The sequence below is a fragment of the Delphinus delphis genome, chromosome 5, assembly GCF_949987515.2.
Source record: "Delphinus delphis chromosome 5, mDelDel1.2, whole genome shotgun sequence".
Lineage (NCBI taxonomy): Eukaryota > Metazoa > Chordata > Mammalia > Artiodactyla > Delphinidae > Delphinus > Delphinus delphis.
Genome location: NC_082687.1, coordinates 63,364,697 through 63,383,412, shown reverse-complemented (window position 1 = coordinate 63,383,412; position 18,716 = coordinate 63,364,697). Strand labels below are relative to the sequence as shown.

General features: G+C 38.9%; 1 protein-coding gene and 1 pseudogene across 3 annotated transcripts in view; one reads left to right on the top strand and one right to left on the bottom strand.

Annotated features, from left to right (window-relative positions):
- LOC132425944 (RE1-silencing transcription factor-like) overlaps positions 1 to 18,716 on the top strand; it is a 191,574-nt gene that overhangs the window by 49,834 nt on the left and 123,024 nt on the right. The window lies entirely within an intron of this gene.
- LOC132425441 (ragulator complex protein LAMTOR2 pseudogene) lies at positions 15,597 to 16,178 on the bottom strand (annotated as a pseudogene).

Below are 18,716 nucleotides of genomic sequence, written 5' to 3'. Positions count from 1 at the left end.
TCATGACATTTTTTTTTCTTAAATTCCATATATATGTGTTAGCTTATGGTATTTGTCTTTCTCTTTCTGACTTACTTCACTCTGTATGACAGACTCTAGGTCTACCCACCTCATTACAAATAGCTCAATTTTGTTTCTTTTTATGGCTGAGTAATATTCCATTGTATATATGTGCCACATCTTCTTTATCCATTCATCCAATGATGGACACTTAGGTTGTTTCCATCTCCGGCTATTGTAAATAGAGCTTCAATGAATATTTTGGTACATGACTCTTTTTGAATTATGGTTTTCTCAGGGTATAGGCCCAGTAGTGGGATTGCTGGCTCATATGGTAGTTCTATTTGTAGATTTTTAAGGAACCTCCATACTGTTCTCCCTAGTGGCTGTATCAATTAACATTCCCACCAACAGTGCAAGAGGGTTTCCTTTTCTGCACACCCTCTCCAGCATTTATTGTTTCTAGATTTTTTGATGATGGCCATTCTGACTGGTGTGAGATGATATCTCATTGTAGTTTTGATTTGCATTTCTCTAATGATTAATGATGTTGAGCATTCTTTCATATGTTTGTTGTCAGTCTGTATATCTTCTTTGGAGAAATGTCTATTTAGGTCTTCTGCCCATTTTTGGATTGGGTTGTTTGTTTCTTTGTTATTGAGCTGTATGAGCTGCTTATAAATTTTGGAGATTAATCCTTTGTCAATTGCTTCATTTACAAATATTTTCTCCCATTCTGAGGGTTGTCTTTTGGTCTTGTTTATGGTTTCCTTTGCTGTGCAAAAGCTTTCAAGTTTCATTAGGTCCCATTTGTTTATTTTTGTTTTTATTTCCATTTCTCTAGGAGGTGGGTCAAAAAGGATCTTGCTGTGATTTATGTCATAGAGTGTTCTGCCTATGTTTTCCTCTAAGAGTTTGATAGTTTCTGGTCTTACATTTAGGTCTTTCATCCATTTTGAGCTTATTTTTGTGTATGGTATTAGGGAGTGATCTAATTTCATACTTTTACATGTACCTGTCCAGTTTTCCCAGCACCACTTATTGAAGAGGCTGTCCTTTCTCCCCTGTACACTCCTGCCTCCTTTATCAAAGATAAGGTGACCATATGTGCGTGGGTTAATCTCTGGGCTTTCTATCCTATTCCATTGATCTATATTTCTGTTTTTGTGCCAGTACCATACTGTCTTGATTAGAGTAGCTTTGTAGTATAGTCTGAAGTCAGGGAGCCTGATTCCTCCAGCTCTGTTTTTTGTTCTGAAGATTGCTTTGGCTATTCAGGGTCTTTTGTGTTTCCATACAGATTGTGAAACTTTTTGTTCTAGTTCTGTGAAAAATGCCAGTGGTAGTTTGATAGGGATTGCATTGAATCTGTAGATTGTGTATATGTTTTATAATAGAAGTTTGTACAGAAAACACAGAAGTATTGATAGTTCAGTGTCATAAAAGCAGTACTGCAATAAAATCCTTATAATACAAGTTTACACAAATGAGTTTCTTTTTGAAATACCATTTTATCAGTTTTTTCCTGAGCATAAAAGACTTCCAAGCTCACTGTAGTAGGCAATGATTGTTTACTTAGGAGAGGAGAATGGGACTAGAACAGGGAAACTCTTTCACCTCACACATTTCTGAATTGCTTGAATTTATTAGTAGCCGAGTTTATGTGATGAAAACCCAACTTAAACTGCTAAAAACAAACAAAAAATGTGTTGTGGGGAATATTGAATGGACAGCATGCCAGTTCACAGAATCAAAGGAAAAGCTGACCAACTAAGCATAAACCGTGGCAGGGTAGACAACTGGGGCGCCCCAGGGACCCTACGGCCTGGAACCGGAATGCTGAGCTCCACCAAGACTCTCTGGGTCTCGGGTTTCTGCTCCCCATGGCATATTGGCCTCATGCTCTCCTACTGCAGTCTTTCTTTGTAGTGAGGGATCATGGCTTCCAGCAGCTTTCAGTGACAAAGATTCTCAATCCCACCACCTAAAAGGAAAAGGGCTCTTCTCTGAGGGAGGACTCTGAATGGTCAGAAACCCACTGCAGACCAACCTCTGTGACCAGGGTAGGGGGAATTATTACTGGTCATGACTGGTCTAATTTGGACCAGGTGCTCACCCTTCAACCTATCACCAGGGTCAGGGATACAGGATCTTGTAAGAAGGCGGCAGCTCCATTCAGCCAGAAGTCTGGAGTGGAGTGGAGAAGGAGAGTGGGAAGCAGAAACAGTGCTTTTTTGGAGCAAAAGAAGGAAGAGCTGCTGGGCAAAACAGGTGATTAGTGTATGCTACATGAGCATAATTTTATTCTAAATATTTTTAAGTTATTTTCATCATGTGTATATATACATATATACATTCAAGTGCCAAGAATGTATTTATAAGGATATTCTCTGAAACAGTTTTATAATCATTAAAAACTGTAAGCAGCCTATAGTTAACATCTACTGATATTTTGTCTTCTTGAATTTTTCCCTCTGGGAACATTGCACCCAAGTGCTCATCTCAGCTGAACCAATCACATATCACCGTACTTCCTGTGACTACAGCAATTGGCCTGAAGGGTGGGTGTGTGATCCAGCATGAACCGATTTGTCTTGGCCCAGAAAAGGGTCATTTTCTTTTCAGGTAGTGAGGCGGTGGGGCTGTGACTCAGGCAGACTTTTTCACCTGGAGCTGTTACAAAAGAGTCATCTCCTGTCAGGTCAGGAAGCTGCTAGGATACGATCTGGAGCCGCCAATTCTGCCTCCCACACAGGGGGTAAAGCTAGTCTATAAAGGAAGCTGTTTATGCTGAAATAAACAGAGATGAGACACGAAGAGACAGGGAGTCCTGATGGGTTAGAGGCCCTGGTCCCAGGCACCCTCTGAGGCTAACGCGCCCCAGCCCCGTCCCCCCACTCTTCTGCAAATATGACTAAATGGGCCAATTTCCTCCTTACCTAAGGCTAGTTTGAATTAGGATTCTTCCAGTTTCAGCCACGAGACTCCTAATATCTGACTACAGATCAGTAGAGCTGGGTAACTTATGGCACAATAAAATACTTTTAAGTGTAGCTTTTAAAAAGAACAAACTACATATATTGACGTAAAAAACAAATATAAGGAGAGAAGCAAGTTTATAGGGCAGGGGTGTGTTTCTGTGTGTGATTTTATATACACCACATACTTACGGAGACTGTGTTCCGAAAGGTTAATATTGGTTACCTCTGGAGGCTAGTATGGGAAAGACTTTCATTTTTTAAATATATTTCTGTATATATTTTTTAAAATAAATTTATTTATTTATTTTTGGCTGCGTTGGGTCTTCGTTGCTGCGCATGGGCTTTCTCTGGTTGAGGCGAGTGGGGGCTATTCTTCATTGCAGTGCACAGGCTTCTCATTGCGGTGGCTTTTCTTGTTGCGGAGCATGGGCTCTAGACTCGCAGGGTTGAGAAGCTGTGGCACGCGGGCTTAGCTGCTCCACAGTATGTGGGATCTTCCCAGACCAGGGCTCAAACCCGTGTCCCCTGCATTGGCAGGCGGAGTCTTAACCACTGCACCACCAGGGAAGCCCTCTGTGTAGTTTTTTTAACTTTCTGAAAATCATATACCACTTTTATAAAACTTTTAAGCCAAAAATAACTACAGGACATAATGTAATTGTGGCACATTTATGTTATACAACTTCCCACTTCATTGCCTCTATTCCATTTAAGAACAGAGGTCTGGGAATTTGGAGACCAGGCTTCTAGTCCAGACTGTTTTGCATGTATTCTATAACCTTGGGCAAGTTGGTTTGCCTCTGCAGGCCTCAGTTTCTTCCTCCTTAAGAGGGGTACTTAAGTAACAGTAGCTACTATTTCAGTGGTTTCCATGTGCCAAGTGCTGTGCTGAGCAGTTTCCTCACAGCAGCTCCATGGGTTGAGCATTATCCCCCTTTTCCAGATAAGAAAACAGAAGCTCAAGTAAGTCTTGGAATCAGAATTCAAATTCACATTTAGCCCATCCCCCAAAGCCATGTTCTTTTCACTACACACTCTCCCAGCCGCCTCTTGCCTCACGGTCTCACAGTTTCCTAGCCCTGGAATGCACTTAAATCCAGGACTTGACTCAAAATCCTCTATCTGGAAAACACTATCTTTCTAAATTAAACTTAGGTCACTTTTGTTATTGCTATGTCTGTTCTTTTTTTTTTTTAATATTTTATTTATTTATTTGGCTGAGCCAGGTCTTAGTTGTGGCAGGCAGGATCTTTAGTTGCAGCATGCGGGATCTTTCAGTTGCAGCATGTGGGATCTCGTTCCCTGACCAGGAATCAAATCTGGGCCCCCTGCGTTGGGAGCACAGAGTCTTAGCCACTAGACCACTAGGGAAGTCCCTCTGTGTATTCTTTATGTTACATCAAATTCTAAGACAGAATGTCTCAACCTCAGCACTACTGACATTTTGGACTGAAAATTTCTTGGTTGTTGGGAGCTGGATGTCTTTGGCAGCATCCCTGGCTTCTACCCGCTATATGTCAGGAGCACCCACCTTTCAACTTGTGACACCAAAGATGTTTCCAGACATAGTCGCAAATGTCCCCTGGGGGAAAATCACCCAGGGTTGAGAATCAGTGTTCTAAAAGAAGGGAAAAGGCAAATTTCTGCATTAACCCTGGAGTAAAATTGTATTGAAAAGAGACATGGAATCTTGTATTTTTACCTGCATGATTCTTGGACTCTACCAGCTCTGGCTAAAGTCAGCTCCAGTGTCTCACATTATTTGCTCTGTGCAGAACACTGTACCAGTTACACATACATTATATATCCAAGATTTAAGGAAATGGGGAAGGAGAATAAACCTTGCCCTCTCAAAAATGACTCTACTTCCTTAGTGAAATTCACATTTGCCTGAGAAGAAAAGAGCCACATGAGGCTGCTGAGTGAGAATGGATATTCGACAGGGAACAGTGGTAATTGAATACAATGCTGATTTTATTCCAACCAAATAAAGCAATACATAGGTCACCTGGGCAATAAGCTTAACTCAAGGGACAAAAGCCAAAAAACAAGGATTTTGTTGTTGTTTTATCAGTCACTGCCCACTTACACAACTCATCTCAGAAAATATGGGTTAAAAAATCTCATGCATAGAAACATAGGAAAAGAGGAAAAGGGAAAAATGAAGTTCATCTAGTGTGCAGTTGAAGGTGGTTTCTCCAATTTCCTTTCTGGTCCATCAGCATGGTCCACTTCGGATTACCTTAATATCATGACCATCGTCCCTGCAAATCGAACAACCATAAAAACATTTATTATTAAATTTCCCCCTGTACCCATCTTGAGTTCTTGTGGCTGGACTAAAAATAAAATGGACACAAGACAGATTAACAGGAGAAAAAGAAATTTTCATTCTTGTGCACGGAGTTCTCATAGAAATGGGACCTAATAAGTGACCAAAGCAGGCAGATTTTATACATTTTAGACAAAGAAACAATAAATTTGTGAGGAATTGACAAAGAAACTTAGGCTCTGGGAGCTTAATTAGTAAAGAATCTAAAGAGAGCTTTGGCTTGGGGTAGTAAATTAAAGAAGTAACAAGGTTTGTTTATACAGGCTTTTCAGCTCTGAATTCCCTATGTTTGGTGATAAGAGTGTCCTTCTACCTCAAGAAGCAGGGAATGCATCTTTCATATGATTTATTTCCTCCTCTCAGGGAGACAGAGAGAAGGGTCAAAGTGTAACTCTTGCATCGGCTCTTTCTTAAGTAAATTTAATTCAAAATAATTAATATGGCATTGAGGCATATTTTGGGGTGGCTTGCCCTGGGCCTCAACAGTTCCCTCTTCTAAAACTTCCTTGGCAATCTCACATATTAAAAGTCAAGCTGATAGAGTGTTCCATCCCACTAAACCAGTCTCTTAGACTTGACAGTAAGTCAGATGAGTTAAGCTCATTTCAGGTGATGCAGGTGGCATCCCAAAGTTAGGCCTATGCTGCAAGCAATCAGGCATTTAATAAGAGGCATGCCGGAACTTCCCTGGTGGTGCAGTAGTTAAGAATCTGCCTGCCAATGCAGGGGACACAGGTTCGAGCCCTGGTCTGGGAAGATTCCACATGCTGCAGAGCAACTGAGCCCATGCGCAACAACTACTGAGCCTGCACTCTGAAGCCCACAAGCCACAACTACTGAGCCCTCGTGCCACAACTACTGAAGCCTGTGCACCTAGAGACCATGATCCCCAACAAGAGAAGCCACTGCAGTGAGAAGCCCATGCACTGCAATGAAGAGTAGCCCCCGCTTGCTGCAACTAGAGAAAAGCCCCAAAATAAATAAATAAATAATTTAATTTAAAAAAATAAATAAGAGGCATGTCTATGGAAACAAAGGAAAAACAGAGGTTAATGATTGGAGCAGATTATAAACCAGTTTCTGAGCCCAGGGGTCAGTCAGTTATGATTTCTAGATGTCAGGGTCACAGCATCTTTTGCAATTTGAAATGTCTCTGATGATGTCATCAGGTGTTCAGGTAAACTTTCTGAGTTGCTTATACAGCAACAGGCACAAAGATTGTTTAAATATGAGCTTTTGAAGTTTATTTCAAATTGTCTAGCTTCAGTTTGTAGGGCTTCATAAAAAAAGGGCAGTTTTAGTTTTCAGTGATTTCAGATAAAAAAATAATAGGACAAATTTGGAAAGGATAGTTTGGAGAGTAATAGCCTGATATAGGAGGAAACTTGAAGAATTCAGGATATAGTCTAGTTTACAGGTAAATAACAAAACCCTCAAAGACAATGAACAGAACTAGAATTTGGTGTGTACAAGTGTGTATTATAGTTTCTGCTGAAACATAATTTTCTCTCTGCAATTACCCCCAGTTTTTACCAAAAATAGCCAAATTAGACTAATTTGTTTGCAAAATAAGTCTAGATTCAATAACCTTGGCCTGGTTGTTTACATAAGTACAGCAAGAATAGTGATTGAGCATATGGACTATTTTAAATCTGCTTTGCTGGAACTTTTTATGAGGAATCTCAGATTGAATTTTTTTTTTTTTAAGATTTTTTTGATGTGGACAATTTTTAAAGTCTTTATTGAATTTGTTACAATATTGCTTCTGTTTTTGTTTTTTGTTTTTGGCCGTGCAGCATGTGGGATCTTAGCTCCCTGACCAGGGATCAAACCCACACCCCTTGCATTGGAAGGCAAAGCCTTAACCACTGGACCACCAAGGAAGTCCCTCAGATTGAATTTTTAATAGCCTCTCAAGGCTAAGAAGCCAAGCCAAACATTCGCCAACAGACTTTGCCTGCAATAGGTATAGATTTGGGTGAATTCCTTTCTTCACGAGGTCCTCAAAATAAACTATTTCCTGGGTCTGCCAGGAAATGACCCTTCCTATTCACCTGGTAAGACTGCTGGGAACCCTGAAAGTAAGGTACTAGGCTGTTTTTCCAAGAGGCTTTATTGGCTACATAAAGTCAACCTTAGTTTCTCAAAGCTGTCTGGTCATATCTGAGTCTATGCATGTCTCTCTCCAATATGACATTCCAGTCAAAGCGTTGATAATATTATATAATCAATGTTTCCAATTGTGTTTTGTTGTAAGAAAAACAGATTCTTACTGAACTTATGCAAATAACTATATTGCCAAGAAAATAAGAGTACTCACTGAGAGTTTCTGAATTCTGGAGGGATCCAATAGAGAGAAAAAGATAAATGTTCCAATGCTGCTTAGAAACCTATAATGGACCAAATTGTTCTAAGTCACAGCTTAAGAGAAAAGAGAAAAAAGTCTCCTTAAATCTGGAGAAACAAAAAAATTTTTAAATCATCAATGTTTCAAATTTTAATAAATCATAAAAAATTATAATTATCTTCCTCAGTTTATTTGGTCCCATAGTTAATTCTTGCTCCACTTGATCTTTTGTTAGAAATTTTTTGAAGCCATCAGTTTCTCCATTAGGGTTCTGTAAATTCTTACCCAGGTATGATTTGAAAGTCATCAGAAACTTATATTCTAGAATAGTTGTTAGATTGCTTTCCATGAATTCCCCTCAAGATAAAACACATTTGCAGAAAGCTTCTGTAAAAGCATGTGAGTAAAACAGTAACTGTGTGTAGATGATAAGACTTTAAAATGTCCATTATTGAAGATCTGATTCATTATAATGGAACTGATAAAGAAATTTAGTTATCTCTGAGACACATATTATTTTAAGATAACAACTAGAATTATGGCTAACATACTAGGACATATCCAAAGCTTAGGATTTTCAGTTATTTTCTAGAACATTTATGTTAATAACATTTACCCATACAATATGACCTAAGAAGGTTTATCATCATTTACTTGACAATGCTTCCTATGTAATTTAACATACAAAATAAGCCTAATTAATTTAGTATCTCTTTTATAAGGAGAGAAAATAAATTTTTGAGGTGTTCCAGGGGCCCTCTGGAAAACCCCAAAATTATTTCCAGTTCAATAAGACTTCATTTAGAATTTGTTTTTTTGTGCAGTTTGTCAAAAATATCAAATGTTTTTAAAACACTTGGTCAAATAGGATCATAGGTCACTGTGAAAGAATACTGAGCTGCCCATTTAATCAAAGTGACAAAGACATCCCTGGCATATACAGAAAGTTAAATAGTTGTAAAAAGCCTTAGTTCTTTTAATATTGAAAAGACTTAGATTTGTGTGTGTGTGTGTCTTCTAAGTGATCAAAAATCTGATAAAGACAAAACATAGAATCTGTTTTTCTAGACAGATTAAAGGTAAAGAAAACTCTTTTTCTTACAATTTCTTATTAAGACTAGACCAATAATCTAAGAAAACTTTGTCCTTTTAACAGAGATACATACCAAATTTTAATTTTGTACCAGTTTACTTTTGATATTAAAACTCATTTACTTAATTAAATTCATTTCAGTCTTAGCCAGTCCTGATCACACATAAAATTCCTAAAGATTCTATTTTTCATAAACCTTTTATAATTTTCTATGTTCATTTTATTTGTCCCTTGTTTTCTTTCCCATTTAGAAATAGCCAACTTTAGGAAAAAATCGCTTTCTCTTTCCTTAACAAAAGCACCTCTTTTCCTTTTTCTAGCCCAAAACACATAATACTTCTTTTTTTATTTCTGGTACCTTTAACTACATATATTAATTAGAATTCTTAATCCTTTGAAATCTTAATTTCGGGGGGAAATAAAGAAGTAAACAACTGTGAACTGTATTAACATTTTGCTGCTTGGCAAACGTAAATACATTTCATAATTTCTAGAAATATATGCCACTTCATAGCACAGTATTTCAATAAAGCACAAGCTATATCTACTAACAGACCCAAACATAACACATCAAAAGTAGGTAAACTTAAACTTGTTTAGCAATTAATGTTTCTGTATTTTATCTTATTTGGAAATGATATAGACACCCAATGAATTCCCATCATTTAATTTAACTTAGCAAAACTCTAAGGTTGTAAATTAAATTACCAAAGAATTTAGAAAAATAGACACATAATAAAACAATTGTCATTAAAAGCCTCAGCTAAAAATTCTTATCTAATTTACATCTATTTAATTCATTTGTTTTTAACAATCACACTTAGTTTACTTATGAAAATTTAATGAGTCATTAAAGCAGCTATTCATTAAGGTTTTCTTTCATTTTTTTCTGCTGGCAGAATTTGCAACAGAGACAACATAAGCCCATTTGACTAGCAAAACTAGGTAGAACAAAATTTTTTATATGCATTATATTTAATGCTTGTAACTCTGAAGACATACCTATATTAATTAAACCAAAAAGCCTAAAATTAGCTTTTATTTATCAAAGATTATCCTAGAACTTGAAAAAATTTTGGGTTCTTATTATATGTTTGAGAATTTTAATGTAAGTGCTTGTTTGTTTAGGCCAATTAAGTGGAGCTCTTCTACAAATTAATTTTGGCAATACCATCTAGAGGTAGAAAAATATCTATGATGTACCCATATAGACATATACACAACCAGAGATCTCTTAGTTTTCATTTTAAAACTTTAGTCATGAGCAGGTACAATAGAAAAATCACTAGTTTATAAATAAAGTTGAAATAAATTAAGTTTACTTGCTCAGATGGCTAACATCTTTTATTATTTGTGGAGAAGACTTAAGATCTGTATTTGCCCTTGACAAATAATTGCAGAAGGGATGTGATTTACTAGAGTTTGGGCAAGAGATCCTTTTAGCAGTTTGTGTTTTAAAAGGCCTCTTTCCCTTTTTTTTTTTGGTTTCAGGTTTTACCAATTCAGCTAATCCAGGCTCAGTCTCAGGCAATGTGGGCTGTGTTTACATTTCAAAGACATGATAAGATTTATAGCTTTTAGGGCCAAAGAAAATGTTAGGTTTTCTCCTAGGAGTTCTGGAGTATATTTATCTATTATTTATATATATATATATATATATATATATATATATATATATATATATATATATATATTATAAGTCTTAGGGTAATTATTATTTTAAAATAATTTTTAAAGTACAGGACAGTTTTGCTCCAATATCCTGATCTTTTATAATATCTAGAAAGCATTTTGAGAGGAATAGGTAAGGACTGGGAATTGGTAAAGGCAAGTGGAACTTGACTTGTTTCTACAGTTGCATTTCTCATTTTGTAGAGTTTTGCAAGACAAAGAAAGTTGTTTCTATTAAACCCTTGAATATTGGCTTCCAGCTGATTTACTTCCTGATTATTTGCAGGAGGCACTGGGGAATTATAGAGGAGATGGGCGATTTTTTTTAGAAGGGGAATTTATGTTGCATCTTACTTTTAGGTCTAATTTCTGTTTTTTCATCTTTATAAGGGCCTACCTAAAGCTCACCATTATACTTTTTTTTCCTTTCAATTTGATCCTCCCATAAGTATCAATATAAGTTATTTATGATGAGAGCTTTCAAAATTTTTTTCCTCTTAAATATAGCCAACTTAAAGGATCCTTTTTCTGGCCATTGATGAGTAGGATCTTGTATTAATTTCAAATACAGACTCAAACCAATAAGCCTTTTTTATGGCTTAACCAAAGATGAAAGAAGTATCTCACAAGAGTATATAGCCCTCACATGATCAAGAAAGTTCACTCCCATAGTTAGTCTAAGAAAGTAAGGCAATGAAGGTTGAGACAACAGCCCATTAAGACAAACTCTCCTGAGAGCTGGTATGGCCAGAGTGCTGACTTTCTGTTTCAAAACCCAAGTCTATTCAACTGACCACCAGATGCACCTTCCAAATGGCCGGGACCAGAGAGAATATTCTCACTGGACACAAAACTGAGATCTCAGGACATAAAGCAAGGTGGAAGGACAAACTTTATCTGGGTTTATATGGAAGATCCACAGCAAAGTTTGTTTAAGTAGATGCAGGTCTGGTGAGAAACATTAACTCACCAGTCTATGAGGGTGGCTCAAACAGCAGGCTTATAGGAAGGACCTATGCCTGCATTCTGCCCTATGGTTCTTCCTCCTTATGGCAAACAATACAACAGACAGAGACGAAGAAAAACAGTGACCATCTCTGGGAAGAAAAGAATTCCCAAGAGTTGCTAAGTACAAGGAACTAGCTCAAAAATATTTTCTCCTGCTAATCTAAATTTAGAGAGGGAGTAAGGAACTCTCACCACTTTCCCTTCCACCAGACCTTGCAGACAGAGATCCAGGAAGCTGAGGTGGTAAGAAATCTTACCTTCTGCTGGTCTTTATCAGATGTCTCAGGATCTCTCATCTGCAGTAGCCTCAGGGCGGGAAGCAGGTTCCAGCCAGGCTCCTGCCTGGCTCACCAACTGTCAGGTTGAATAAATTTCCCCCTCTACCCTCTTGAGTTCTTGTGGCTGGACTAATAATAAAATGGACACAAGACAGATTAACAGGAGAAAAAGAAAAACTTTTATTTATGTGCACAGAGGTCTCATAGAAATGGGACCTAATAAGTAACCAAAGCAGGCAGCTTTTATTCTTTTTAGACAAAGAAACAATACATTTGTGAGGAATTGACAAGACAAAGAAATTTAGACTTTGGGTAGTTAATTAGTGAAGAATCTATACAGAGTTTTGGCTTAGGGAAGTAAATTAAAGACGTAACAAGGTTTGTTTTTACAGGCTTTTCAGCTCTGAATTCCCTATCTCTGGTGAGTAAGGGTGTCCCTTCTACCTTTCAGATGAAGGGAGTGCATCTTTCATATGAGATTATTTTCCTGCTTTCAGGGAGACAGAGAGGAGGGTCAAAGTGTCTCTCTTGCTGGCTCTTTCTTAAGCAACTTTAATTCACAATAATTAACATGCCATTGAGGCACATTTTGGGGTGACCTGCCCTGGGCCGCCATATTGAAACACTACCTGCCGTATTGAAACTGCCCCACTATTTGTATTAAAAAGACCCATGTCATTATACATTAGATTCTTTACAGGGTGACAATTAATCATTTTTAAAGCTAAATCGAGGGTGAAAGCCCAACTCAGCTATTTTTTTTCCCTAACCCTAGGGCACAGGGAACTATCCCCAAAGAATCACTCTGAGAAGAAAGACCTAGGTAACTCACTTAAGACTGAGGTCAGAGAATGGACCCCTGAAATACAAAGCAGCATACCTGGAGTAGAAGTCATGGTCACATGAGCTGGTTAGGTGTTTTACACTAAGGGTATCAGGTGTAATACACTTATTACTGAGCATTCTACCAGATGGAGTTATTAAGACCTCTTTTCCAACTAATAGAGCAGGGTGCGTAGGTTACCTGAACATGCCCTCTGACTTTAAAAGAACACTTAATATTCCACACTTAATATTCCACAGAGTTTAACTACTAAATATATTCTTTTTTGTTTAATTTTTATTTTATATTGGTGTATAGTTGATTTACAATGTTCTGTTAGTCTCAGGTGTACAGCAAAATGATTCAATTATACATTACATATATCCATTCTTTTTCAGATTCTTTTCCCATATAGTTTATTACAGAATATTGAATAGAGTTCCCTGTGCTATACAGTAGGTCCTTGTTGATTACCCATTTTATATATAGTAGTGCATATATGTTAATCCCAAACTCCTAATTTATCCCTCTCCCACCTTTCCCCTTTGGTAACCATAAGTTTGGGTTTTTTTTTTTTTTTTAATTTATTTATTTTTGGCTGTGTTGGGTCTTCGTTTCTGTGCGAGAGCTTTCTCTAGTTGTGGCAAGCGGGGGCCACTCTTCATCGCGGTGCGTGGGCCTCTCACTGTCGCAGCCTCTCTTGTTGCAGAGCACAGGCTCCAGATGCGCAGGCTCAGTAGTTGTGGCTCACGGGCCCAGTCGTTCCACGGCATGTGGGATCTTCCCAGACCAGGGCTCGAACCCGTATCCCCTGCATTGGCAGGCAGATTCTCAACCACTGCACCACCAGGGAAGCCCCATAAGTTTGCTTTTGAAGTCTGTGCGTCTGTTTCTGTTTTGTAAATAAGTTCACTTGTATCATTTGTTTTAGATTCCACATATAATATCATATGATATTTGTCTCTCTCTGTCTTACTTATTTCACTTAGTATGATAATCTCTAGGTCCATCCATGTTGCTGCAGATGGCATTATTTTGTTCTTTTCTATGGCTGAGTAATATTCCATTGTATATATGTACCACATCTTCTTTATCCATTCTTCTGTCGGTGGACACTTAGGTTGCTTCCATGTCTTGGCTATTATAAATAGTGCTCTAATGAACACTGGGGTGCATGTATCTTTTCAAATTATGGTTTTCTCCAGATATATGTCCAGGAGTGGGATTGCTGGATCATGTGGTAATTCTTTTTTTAAGGCATCTCCATACTGTTCTCCATATTAGTTGTACCAATTTACATTCCCACCAATAGTGTAGGAGGGTTCCCTTTTCTCCACACCCTCTCCAGCATTTTTTTTTTTTTGCGGTACACGGGCCTCTCACTGCTGTGGCCTCTCCCATTGCGGAGCACAGGCTCTGGACGCACAGGCTCAGCGGCCATGGCTCACGGGCCCAGCCATTCCGCGGCATGTGGGATCCTCCCAGACCAGGGCACGAACCTGTGTCCCCTGCATCGGCAGGCAGACTCTCAACCACTGCGCCACCAGGGAAGCCCCCTCTCCAGCATTTATTGTTTATAGACTTTTTTTAAAAAAATTATTTATTTATTTATTTACTTGGCTGAGCCAGGTCTTAGCTGTGACACACGGGATCTTTGTTGTGACATGATGGATCTTTAGTTGAGACATGCGGGATCTAGTTCCCTGACCAAGGATAGAACCCAGGCCCGCTGCATTGGGAGCACAGAGTCTTAACCACTGGACCACCAGGGAAGTCCCTATAGATGTTTTGATGATGGCCATTCTAACTGGTGTGAGGTGATACCTCATTGAGGTTTTAATTTGCATTTCTCTTAATAATTAGTGATGTTGAGCACCTTGCCATGGGCTTTTTGGCCATCTGTATATCTTCTTTGGAGAAATGTCTATTTAGATATTCTGCCCATTTTGGATTGGGTTGTTTGTTTTTTTGATATTGAGCTGCATGATCTGTTTGTGTATTTTGGAGATTAATCCCCAGTTGGTCGCTTCGTTTGCAAATATTTTCTCCCATTCTGTGGGTTGTTTTTTTGTTTTGTTTATGGCTTCCTCTGCTGTGCAAAAGCTTTTAAGATTAATTAGGTCCCATTTTAAAATTTTAGTTTTTATTTTCATTACTCTAGGAGTTGGATCCAAAAAGATATTGTTGTATTTCATGTCAAAGAGTGTTCTGCCTATGTTTTCCTCTAAGAGTTTTATAGTATCCAGTCTTACATTTAGGTCTTTAATCCATTTTGAGGTTATTTTTGTTTATGGTGTTAGAGAATGTTCTAATTTCATTCTTTTTCATGTAACTGTCCAGTTTTCCCAGCACCATTATTGAAGAGACTGTCTTTTCTCCATTGTATATTCTTGCCTCCTTTGTCATAGATTAATTGACCATAGGTGCATGGGTTTATTTCTGGGCTTTCTATCCTGTTCTATTAGTCTATATTTCTATTTTTGTGCCAATACCATACTGTTTTAATTATTGTAACTTTGTAGTATAGTCTGAGGCCATGGAGCCTGATTTCTCCAGCTCCATTTTTCTTTCTCAGGATTGCTTTGGCTATTCGGGGTCTTTTGTGTTTCCATACAAATTGTAAAATTTTTTGCTCTAGTCCTGTGAAAAATGCCATTGGTAATTTGATAGGGAGTGCATTGAATCTGGAGATTGCCTTGGATAGCATAGTCATTTTGACAATACTGATTCTTCCAATTCAAGAACATGGTACATCCTTCCATCTGTTTGTGTTGCCTTCACTTTCTTTCATCAGCATCTTATAGCTTTCAGAGTACAGGTCTTTTGCCTCCTTAGGCAGGTTTATTCCTAGGTATTTTATTCTTTTGATGCAATGGTAAATGGGATTGTTTCCTTAATTTCTGTTTCTGATCCTTCGTTGTTAGTGTATAGAAATGCAAGAGATTTCTGTGTATTAACTTTGTATTCTGCAACTTTAGCGAATTCATTCATGAGCTCTAGTAGTTTTCTGGTAGCATCTTTTTTTTTTTCAAGACTGGAGTTGAAGTTTATTCTTGGGAAGAACAAAGTCCCCCCAACCCTCCACATCCAGGAAGGCTTCCCCAGGAGGCCCTGCCCCTCCAAATGGTCGTCTCTCTTTTCTGAACCCCTGCTTCCACCAACACCCATTATGATACTGCTACTTGGGTGAGAGGCTCCTTCAGGTACTGCACCAAGGCCTGGGCCTTGGCCTTGAGCATTCCGAAGCCAACAGTCTCCTTGGCATACATGCACAGTGGAAGGTTGGCCACTCGAGTGATGGCTACCCGGCCCTCCATGCAGTCCATGAGGATGAATTTGAGATTGTCTTCATTAAAGGCTTGGTTCCCATTCCGGTCGTAGGCCGCCCAGATGTTACTGGTGATGGCAGCGGTGACCCGGGCGTCTGTATCCCCGTAACCGGAGCAGGCCAACAGAGATCCCTTGTTATTCAGCAGCAGGGTGCTCTGGATGCCTCCAGTGTTGGCCTGGCTTAGCACCTGGGTCAAAGCCTTGGGACGCAGCATGCCTGCGGCTCCTATCCCTGGGCTTTTGCATCCAGATCCCCGAGTTTCCTACTGCTGCCCTCTGACTGCCGCTTCCCATAGTCCAGCTGCCCTGCTCCGGAACGCCCTTAGCATCTTTATGATCTTCTATGTATAGTATCATGTCATCTATAAAGAGTGACAGTTTTACTTCTTGTTTTCCAATTGGGATTCATTTTATTTCTTTTTATTCTCTGATTGCCATGGCTAGGACTTCCAAAACTATGTCGAATAAAAGTGATGAGAGTGGACACCTTGTCTTGTTCCTGATCTTAGAGGAAATGCTTTCAGCTTTTCACTATTGAGTATGATGTGAGCTGTGGGTTTAGCATATATGGCCTGTATTATGTTGAGATAGGTTCCCTCTATGCCCACTTTCTAGAGAGTTTTTATCATAAATGTGTGTTGAATTTTGTCAAAAGCTTTTTCTGTATCTATTGAGATGATCGTATGGTTTTTATTCTTCAATTTGTTAATGTGGTGTATCACACTGATTTGCAGATATTGAAAAATCCTTGCATTCCTGAGATAAATCCCACTTGATCATGGTGTATGATCCTTTTCGTTTTTTTTTTTTTTTTTTTTTTTGGTGTATTATCCTTTTAATGTATTCTTGGATTTGGTTTTCTAGTATTTTGTTGAGAATTTGTGCTTCTATGTTCATCAGTGATATTGGCCTGTAATTTTCTTTTTTTGTGGTATTTTTCTCTGGGTTTGGTATCAGGGTGATGGTGGACTCATAGAATGAGTTTAGGAGTACTCCTTCCTCTTCAATTTTTTGGAATACAGTAAGTCCCCTACATATGAATGAGTTCTGTTCCAAGAGTGCATTCATAAGTCCAATTCATTCGTAAGTCCAACAAAGTTAGACTAGGTACCCAATTAACACAATTGGCTATATAGTACTGTACTGTAATAGGTTTATAATACTTTTCACACAAATAATGCATAAAAGACAAACAAACAAAAAATAAAGAATACATTTTTTTTTTGGCTGTGTTGAGTCTTTGTTGCTGCACGCAGGCTTTCTCTAGTTACGGTGAGTGAGGGCTAGTCTTCGTCGCAGTGCATGGGCTTCTCATTGCGGTGGCTTCTCTTGTTGCAGAGCACAGGCTCTAGGTGCGCAGGCTTCAGTGGTTGCAGCACATGGGCTCGGTAGTTGTGTCCCTCAGACCCTAGAGCGTGCGGGCTTCAGTAGTTGAGGAGCATGGGCTCAGTAGTTGTGGTGCGCAGGCTCAGTAGTTGTGGCGCACAGGCTTAGTTGCTCCATGGCATGTGGGTTCTTCCCAGACCAGGGATCAAATCCATGTCCCCTGCATTGGCAGGCATATTCTTAACCTCCGCAGTGGAAGGGAAGTCCCAAGAAAACAATTTTAATCTTACAGTACAGTACCTCAAAAAGTACAGTACAATACCAGCTACATCATTGCTGCTTTTACGCTTGCTTCTGGACATCCTGGGCTTGAAATAAAGATACTGTACTACTGTACTCTATACAGTACTGTACAGTAAAGTACACAAAAGCACACCACTTGTAGAGGATGCACACGTGACAATGTACGCCAGATACGTGAACTAACTCATGTGATTGGACATGCGAACGCATGTTCACATCTTTGAAAGTTTGCAACTTGAAGGTTTATATGTAGGGGACTTACTGTAGTTTCAGAAGGATAGGTGTTAACTCTCCTCTGAATGTTTGAGAGAATTCGTCTATGGAGCCATATAGTCCTGGACTTTTTTTTTGGGGGGGTGCTGCATTGGGTCTTCGTTGCTGCACACAGCCTTTCCCTAGTTGCAGCTAGAGATTTGGGCTGCTCTTTGTTGCAGTGTGTGGGCTTCTCATTGCAGTGGCTTCTCTTGTTGCACAACACGGGCTCTAGGCATGTGGGCTTCAGTAGTTGGAGCATGCAGGCTCAGTAGTTGCAGCACGCAGGCTCAGTAGTTGCAGCACACAGGCCCTAGAGTACGTGGGCTTCAGTAGTTGTGGTGCATGGGCTCAGTAGTTGTGGTTCACAGCCTCTAGGGCACGTGGGCTTCAGTAGTTATGTCACACGGGCTTAGTTGCTCCACGGCATGTGGGATCTTCCCAGACCAGGGATTGAACCTGTGTCTCCTACATTGGCAGGCGGATTCTTAACCGCTGCACCACCAGGGAGGTCCCAGGACTTTTGTTTGTTGGAAGTTTTTAAATCACAGTTTCAATTTCAGTACTTGTGATTGGTCTGTTCATATTTTCTATTTCTTCCTGGTTCAGTCTTGGAAGATTATACCTTTCTAAGAAATTGTCCATGTCTTCTAGGTTGCCAATTTTATTGGCTTGTAGTTGCTTGTAGTAGTCTCTTATGATCCTTTGTATTTATGTGGTGTTAGTTGTAACTTCTCCTTTTTCATTTCTAATTTTATTGAGCCCTCTCCCTTTTTTTCTTGATGAGTCTGGCTAAAGGCTTATCAATTTTGTTTATCTTTTCAAAGAAACAACTTTTAGTTTTATTGATCTTTGCTATTGTTTTCTTCGTCTCTATTTCATTTATTTCTGCTCTGATCTTTATGATTTCTTTCCTTCTACTGTCTTTGGGTTTTGTTTGTTCTTTCTTTAGTTGCTTTAGGTGTAAGTTTA